The sequence below is a fragment of the Elephantulus edwardii genome, unplaced genomic scaffold (genome assembly GCF_000299155.1).
Source record: "Elephantulus edwardii isolate Elephantulus edwardi_28Jun2011 unplaced genomic scaffold, EleEdw1.0 scaffold00320, whole genome shotgun sequence".
NCBI classification, from domain to species: domain Eukaryota; kingdom Metazoa; phylum Chordata; class Mammalia; order Macroscelidea; family Macroscelididae; genus Elephantulus; species Elephantulus edwardii.
This window is the reverse complement of record NW_006400070.1, coordinates 1984375-1992125: the sequence shown is the minus strand read 5'-3', so window position 1 is coordinate 1992125 and position 7751 is coordinate 1984375. Positions and strand designations below refer to the sequence as shown.

At 41.0% G+C, this 7751-nt stretch overlaps 1 pseudogene; it reads right to left on the bottom strand.

Annotated features, from left to right (window-relative positions):
- Positions 1-922: 922 nt before the first annotated feature.
- Positions 923-7751, bottom strand: part of LOC102856168 — a 57326-nt pseudogene continuing 50497 nt past the window's right edge.

The following is a 7751-nucleotide window of genomic DNA, read 5'->3' as shown; positions in this document are numbered from 1 at the left end:
TTGACAGAGAAGGATAATAAGTGTCTGTGATTTCTAATCTAGGGCAACAGGAAGTAGAAATATTGACTAGAGCAGCTTCCCCTGCCCATTTTCTCTAATAGGTGAAATGATTTCTAATGAAACAGAAAACTCAACTTTCTGGTGAGCCCTACTGCTGGTTTACCTGACTAGTGTCATTTTTACAGCTTAGATTTTTCCACCTCCAAACCTAGGCATCCGGGTTTTTTTCCCGCAGGCTGCTATCTCCCAGGACACACTCAGAAACTGAGTGGAGAGGTATCTCCTGTTTACTCTTTGATCTCTTCCCAGGATTCTTAGGAGACATGGATACTCTTCTAGTAAAAGAAACACAGCATGCAGAATTCTAGAGTTTGGGTTCCAGGTCTGACTGTACTTAAGCTGGAGTTTCTGAGCAAGTCATTGGAAAATTATGGTAATAACCATTTTATGATGGTGTGGAATATGCTTTCCAAACTACTATAAAAGTGCTGCAGAAATAAGCCCAAAAGTCCTAAATATATATTATTTTATTGCTGTTGTTATGTGCTGTCGAGTTGGTTTGACTCATGGCCATGCTATGTACAATAGCCTTGAAACCTGCTCTTTCCTGTGCCAACTTATTGTCTCTGACACACCTACCCTCATTACCCCAGTAACTGAATCAATCCATCTCATTGATGGTCTGCCTCTCTTTTTCTGTCCTTCCACATTTCCAAGCAGGATGTGCATTTCCAAGAACGTATCCCTCCTTGCAACATGCCCAAAGTATGTCAGAAAAAGCTTCAGAATCCTTGCCTCCAAGGAGCAGCCTGGTTTCACCCTCTCCAGGATGAATCTGTTTGTTCTTCTGGCAGTCCATGATTTTTATTTTTTTTTTAAGATTTAATACGTGAGCTTATTTATTTGCTACACATAGAAAATTCTATTTCTGACTGGATTCGGATTTGGAGGTAGAATCTCTCAGAGGGGACAACCTCTGTCTCTTGGCGATCTGCTCCTGGCGTTTTTCTTTGGCCTTCTTCATTCTCTTGGCCAAAAGCTTAGCATACTCTGCAGCCTCCTCCTTATTCTTCTTAGTGCGCTGTATCTTCAGTGAAATGTGCCGACACTTGTGCTGCAGTGCTTTGGTCCTGGATTTCTTGCCTTCTTTATTCAGTAGCTTTCTCACAACATATTGACAGACATCATCTTCTTTAGAGAGACTGAAGAGTTTTCAAATTCTGCTGGCTCTCTTGGGTCCCAGGCAATGAGGCACAGTGGTGTCACTCAGTCCTCGGATATCCTTCTCCCCTTTCTTGACAATAACCAAGTTGAGAACACGCAGATTGGCATCCACAATGCAACCCTGGACAGATTTGCACTTCCTCTCTTCAGTTTTCCCTGGTCTGTAACAAGAGTGCCCCTTATTCTGCAGCAGGCAAGCTCAGCCAGGGGTCAGAACACCCTGCTTCATGGGAAAACCTTGTTTGTTGTTTCCACTGCTGATCCAGACAACATATCTCTTCCACTCGTCACCGGGAGAGTCAGCAGCAACTTCTGTGGCCATTCGCTTCTCATAAAATATACAAAGTTTGTGTTCATCATCCACTTCAATGAGTTTTTGGCAGTCAGTGGCTGGGTTCAGCTTTATGATGAAGCTGCTGAGTGCCCCAGTGGCGCCACGAAAAAAAGGATATTTTCAATACTTTTTTCCAGTACCACAGCTCAAAGGCATCAATTCTCTTTCTATCATCCATAGTCATTGTCCAGCTCACTGACACATAGCAAGCAATTGTAGACTATGGCCTGGATCAGGTGCACCTTAGTTTCCATACTGACATTGTTGCTCTTCAGTACTCTGGAGATGTCCCTGACAGCTGACTTTCCCAGTGCGATTCTTCTTTTGATTTCCTGGCTACTTCCTGGGTACCAAGATGGTTGATTGTGGAGCCAAGCAAACTAAAGCTGTGAACAATCTCATTCTCTTCACCATCTATCATAGTGCTGCCAGTCGGTTCAGTGGTGAGAATCTTTTTTTTTTTTTTGACGTAGAGCTTCAATCCATATTGAAGACTCCAGTCCTTGACCTTCTGTACCAAGTGCTTCAGGTCTTCCTCAGTTCCAGCAAGCAGGGTCGTGTCACCTGTATAACACAGGTTGTTGTGTTTTTCTCCAATCCTGATCCCACATTCCTTTTCATACAGCTGTGCCTCCCAGATGATCTGTTCTGCATATACATTAGGTGTGGTGTTTTTGTTTTTTTTTTTGTTTTTTTAAAGTAACAAACACAACGTAAGATTGTATTATAAATTGAGTATTGCTGGGTTTACATACAGATGTGACCGAAGCAAAAAGAAAATTGCAGTTGAATGTTTATTTCTCTGGTCCTGTCTTTTGTTGTTGTTCCTAATTTTTCTCAGCCCAAAGACCTTGTATTTTATATACAGCCCAGGAAGTCTGTAAGAGTCCTCTACATAGAGATTTTTCTTTCTTCAAGAAACTGCTTTGTTTGCATGCAGTATATAACCAGTAAACCAATTACTATTGAGTTGATTCCAACTCAGGGAAATCCCATAATGTACCATATTACAACTATGATCCATAAAGTTAAAATTTGCTGATTTTTTAAAATAGATTTCAGAGCTTTCTAACAAGGTGTTTTTAAGAAGATTTAAACCTCCAACCTTTCACTTCATAGCTGAGTAATGAACAGTTTACACCACCCTCAAACTGTAGAGACTCTGAAACTGAATGTTATGTGCCGTTGAGTCAGAAGTGATTCATAGGTGACATTCCAGAGAGTTTCACAGGCTATAAATTGCATGGGAGAAGATTGCCCACCTTCCTCCCACAGAGCAGATGGTGAATTTGAACTACTTGTCTTGGGTTAACAGAACAACTCTTTACCACTAAGCCACCAGAGCTCCTTCAAATTATATAGTATGTTATATTTAAGTTGATTTTTAAAAACCCAGAAGTCATTCATTTCAGGTTTCTATTTTAATAAGACCTGAATGAGAACAACACATTCATACATCTCAGAATACACCTTAAGGTTGTAGTTAGGGGGGACTCAAGGGCAGAATTTGAAAATGTTAATGGGGTTTTAGGTATTTTTGTTCTCTGACTTCATAAAACTGTGTAACACCATAGAGAGTAGTGCTTGCTGTGTGTTCTGTTTAAACTCAATGACTTGTAAAATTATATTTTTTAAAAATTATTTATTGTAAAAAACATATTTGGGGATCTAAGAGGGTAAGGGGTGACAAAGAAGGGTGAGGCTGGTTGGGATGAAATTACAGGGTTGCAGAGTATGGTGGGTGGAAGGAGTGGGTAGAGGAAATGAGAAAGATATGGTGGGGACTGGAAAAGACAGGGTAATGGTGTGCATAGTCCAATGGTGATTTAAAAAAAAAACCAAATAGATTGTCTTTTTTATTTGTGGGTTTCCATTTAAGGAAGAGGGGTGCAGACCCCCTGGCAGCTTCATGTTGAACAGGACCAATGCAATAAAGGGGAAGGGAGCCCACTTTAACACTTTACTGGTGGTCTTGATTTGAAGCTGCATGACATGTCTTACTTAGTTAGAAAGTATTTTCATGACATTTTCTGTCCTCTGGACTGCAAGGTTTTAGCGTGGGTGAGTCCAGTGGGAGTGGCTGACTAAACATTGAGGCTTCATCCACCTTCATTTCCTTAGCTGGCAGTTATATTTCCTTTTTGTCTCTGGAACTGAGCTCAGGGTTCAAGTTCTGGAACAAGACTCAATGTTCAGGCTATAGGAAAGAGCAAACCTAGAGAGATAAATTTGTGAGTTACAACGAAAAGGACTTTGGAAGTGTTACTTACAGGTTTACTGGTGGGGGGAATGGAGGAAAGTGGCTTAGATAAATTTCCTCATATATACTCGGTGGCCCCAGGGTCCAGGCAGTGCTCCCCACGTGCCTGGAGGCTCTCTCCAAGGGCCTGATGGCTCTCCCTGCCCCAAAGCTCTTCTGAAGTCCAGATCTTTTGCCCAACCAGTGACTGTAGCCAGGAACCACACTTCTGGCTCTGGTGCCACCATCATTGTCCCCTTCTTCTCTGCCAAGCAGTCTAATTGTAACTCAAAGTAGGTATTACTGCTTTCCCCTTCCACAAATGGAGAAGGGGCTTCCAGAGTGGTGAGCAGACACACTCAAGGTTGAAAAAGTGAAAAAAGTAGTAGAACAGGGACTCAAAACAAGGTTATCTGGAGGAAGTCTGTGAGGCGGCGAGCAGCGGAGCATGGGTCAGTCATCTATCTTCCTCTGAAAGCAAAATCCTGTTGAAGATCATTTTCTAAATGGCCAGAAAAGTACACTCAGGTCAAGTCAGTTCTGCCGGCTGGCCATACAGGCACAGGTTTTTTTTCATAAAATTCATTCTGAAAAATTGAATGGTTGAGAATCATATACAGAAATTAAATCTTTTCTATAAAATTTTAAATATTATAAAATCATGGCATCTTGGAATTGTGAGAGACCTTAGAAGTTGACCTGTTGTTATGTGCTGTCAAGTTCCTTGTGCCTCATAGCGACCATGTGTACAACAGCTCTAAACCCTGTTCTATCCCTTGCCAATTTTACTGTCGCCTATCCCCATTACCCTAGTGACGGAATCAATCCATCTCATCGAGGGTCTTCCTCTCCCATGTAGTCCCTCCACCCTCCCAAGCATGAAGCCCCTCTTCAAAGGACTGGTCCCTCCCTGCAACATGTCCAAAGTATGTTAGGTGAAGCTTCCGAATCCTTGCCTCCAAGGAGCAGCCTGCCTTCATCCTCTCCAACATGAACTTGTTTGTTCTCCTAGCAGACTATGGTATATTGAATACTTTTCTCCAGCACCACACCTCAAAGGCATCAACTCTTCTATCATCCCTAGTCCAACTCTCTGATGCATAGCAAGTACTGGCAAAGACCATCGCCTGTGTCAGGCGCATCTTAGTCTCCAGACTGACATCATTGCTCCTCTGTACCTTGGAGAGGTCTGTGATAGCAGACTTTCCCAATGCAATTCATCTTTTAATTTTCTGGCTGCTGGTACCAAGAGTGTTGATTGTAGAGCCAAGCAAACTGAAGCTGTGAACAATCTCAATCTCTTCACCATCTAGTATGATGCTGCCAATCAGCCCAGTGGTGAGAATCTTTGTTTTCTTGACATTGAGTTTCTATCCATACTGAAGGTCCTTGACCTTCTGCAGCAAACTCTTCAGTCCTCCTCAGTTTCAGCAAGCAGGGTTGTGTCATCTGCATAATGCAGATTGTTGATGAGTCTTCCTTCAATCCTGATGTCAAACTTCTCATATAGCCCAGCCTTCCAGATAATCTATTCTGCATATAGATTGAAAAGATATGGAGCTAGGACACATCCTTGATGGATACAAATTTTGTACCATGCAGTGTTTCCTTGCTTTGTTCTGACAACTGCCTCCTGGTCCAAGTATACATTTGTCATAAGCACAATCAAGTGTTCTAGGATTCCCGTTCTTCTCAGAGTCAGCCACAATTTGTTGTGATCCACACAATCAAATGCCTTTTCATAGTGAATAAAACGTAGATCGACATTCCTCTGGTACTTTCTGCTTTCAGCCAAGATCCATCTGACATTAGCTATAATATCCCTAGTGCCACGGCCTCCTCTAAATCCAGCCTGCACTTCCTGCAGTTCTCTGTTGATGTGCTGTTCCAGTAATTTTTTAAATAATCTTCAGCAGAATCTTGCTTTCATGTGATAACCATGATATTGTTTGATAATTTCCATACTCTTGGATCACCTTTCTTTGGAATGGGAACAAATGTAGATCTCTTCCAGTCAGTAAGCTAAGTAGTTGTCCTCCAGATTTCTTGGCACGATTTGGTGAGCACATCCAGGGCAGCATCTGTTTGTTGAAATATGTCAATCGGTATGTCATCAATTCCTGGGGCCTTGATTTTTGCCAGTTCTTTCAGAGCAGCTTGAACTTCCTCCTTCATTATCACAGGCTTTTGCTCATACATTGTTTCATGAAATTCTTCTGTGTCAGCCAATTCCTTTTGGTACAATGACCCTGTATAATCTTTGCATCTTCTTTTAATGCTTCCTGCATCATTTAATAGTCTGCCCAAAGCATCATTAAGTATTGCAACTTGAATTTGTTCTTCAGTTTTTTGAGCTTAAGAAATGCTGAGTGAGTTCGGCCCTTTTGATTTTTCAGACCTCAGCTTCTTGCACATTTCATTGTAATTCTTTACTTTGCCTTCCCGTGCTGCCCTCTGAAACCTTCTGTTCAACTCCTTAATATCTTTATTTCTTCCCCTTTGTTTTGGCTTCTAGGCACACCAGTGTAGTATTTAGAGTTTCTTCTGACATTCATCTTGGAATTTTCTTCCTTCTCTGCCTTTGTAATCACCTTTTGCATTCTTCCCAGATGATATTCTTGCTATCCTTCCACAGCTTGTCTGGTCTTCACTCATTAATGTCCAAGACCTCAAACTTATTCCTGAGGTGGTTTTGAAATTCAGGTGGGATAGACTCAAGGTCAAATTTTGGTTCCTGTGGACTTGATTTTCCTCAGCTTCATCTTGAACTTGCATATGAGTAGTTTGTGGTCTGTTCCACAATCAGCACCTGGCCTCGTTTTCACCACTGATAATGAACTTCTCCAGCGATTCTTTCCACAGATGTAATCGATCCTATGCATACCATCAGCCTGCATTTGTATTTCTTATAAAATGTATTTGCATTGAATAAGTTGTTGATTGTGCAAAATTCTATCTCCGGCTTCATTTCTGTCACCCAGTCCATGTTTTCCAACTGCTGATCCTTCTTCTCTATTCTCAACTTCTGCATTCCAGTCACCCATTATATTAATGCATTTTGATTGCATGTTCGGTCAATCTCTGTGCAAAAGTTGGTAGAAATCTTCTGTTTCCTCCTCTTTGGCTCTGGTTGTTGGTGCATATATTTGAATGATGGTGGTATTCACTGGATTTTCTTGTATGCATATGGATGTTGTCCTATCACTCACAACATTGTATTTCAAGATGGATCTAGAAATGCCTTTTTTAACTCTGAAACCAACCCCATTTTTCTTCACTTTTTCGTCTCCAGCATAGTAGATCATATGATCCTCTGACTTAAAAGGTCCTATACCAGTCCATCTCATTTTTCCAGTACCAAGTATGTCAATATTTATGTGTTCCATTTTCTTCTTAACAATATTTAGTTTTCCTACATTCAGGTTCTTATATGCCATGTTCCAATCACCAGTATCTGCTTACAGCCATTCCTCTTTCGATTTGTTCCCGGACTAATTACACAAAAAGAAATTAAATTCAATTAACATTCAGGACAGTAGCTTCAGAATTTCCAGTGCTAAAAGACATGCTATTCTACTAATTTATAATGACATTTTCAATTGGTTTTTATCAGTGGATTTCCATTTGCCTTCTGGAGTAACACTGACACCATTGAGAATATTTGAAAATTCCTCCCAGTTTTTTAAGATTATGTTTTGCAAGCTTTATTTCCCTTGTTTTTTCAACCACTGGTTTAAGGAAAAAACCTTCACTAAGCACTCCCCCCCTTAAATTAAATCCATCTTTGGTGAAGTGTCTGTTCATATCCTGTCCCCATTTTTCAGATACCATTTGACCCAGCAATTCCACTACTGGGAATATATCCCAAAGAGACCATAACTGACATCCAAGCAGATATATGCACACCCATGTTTATCGTGGCTTTGTTCAAATAGCAAGGAGTTGGAAACAACC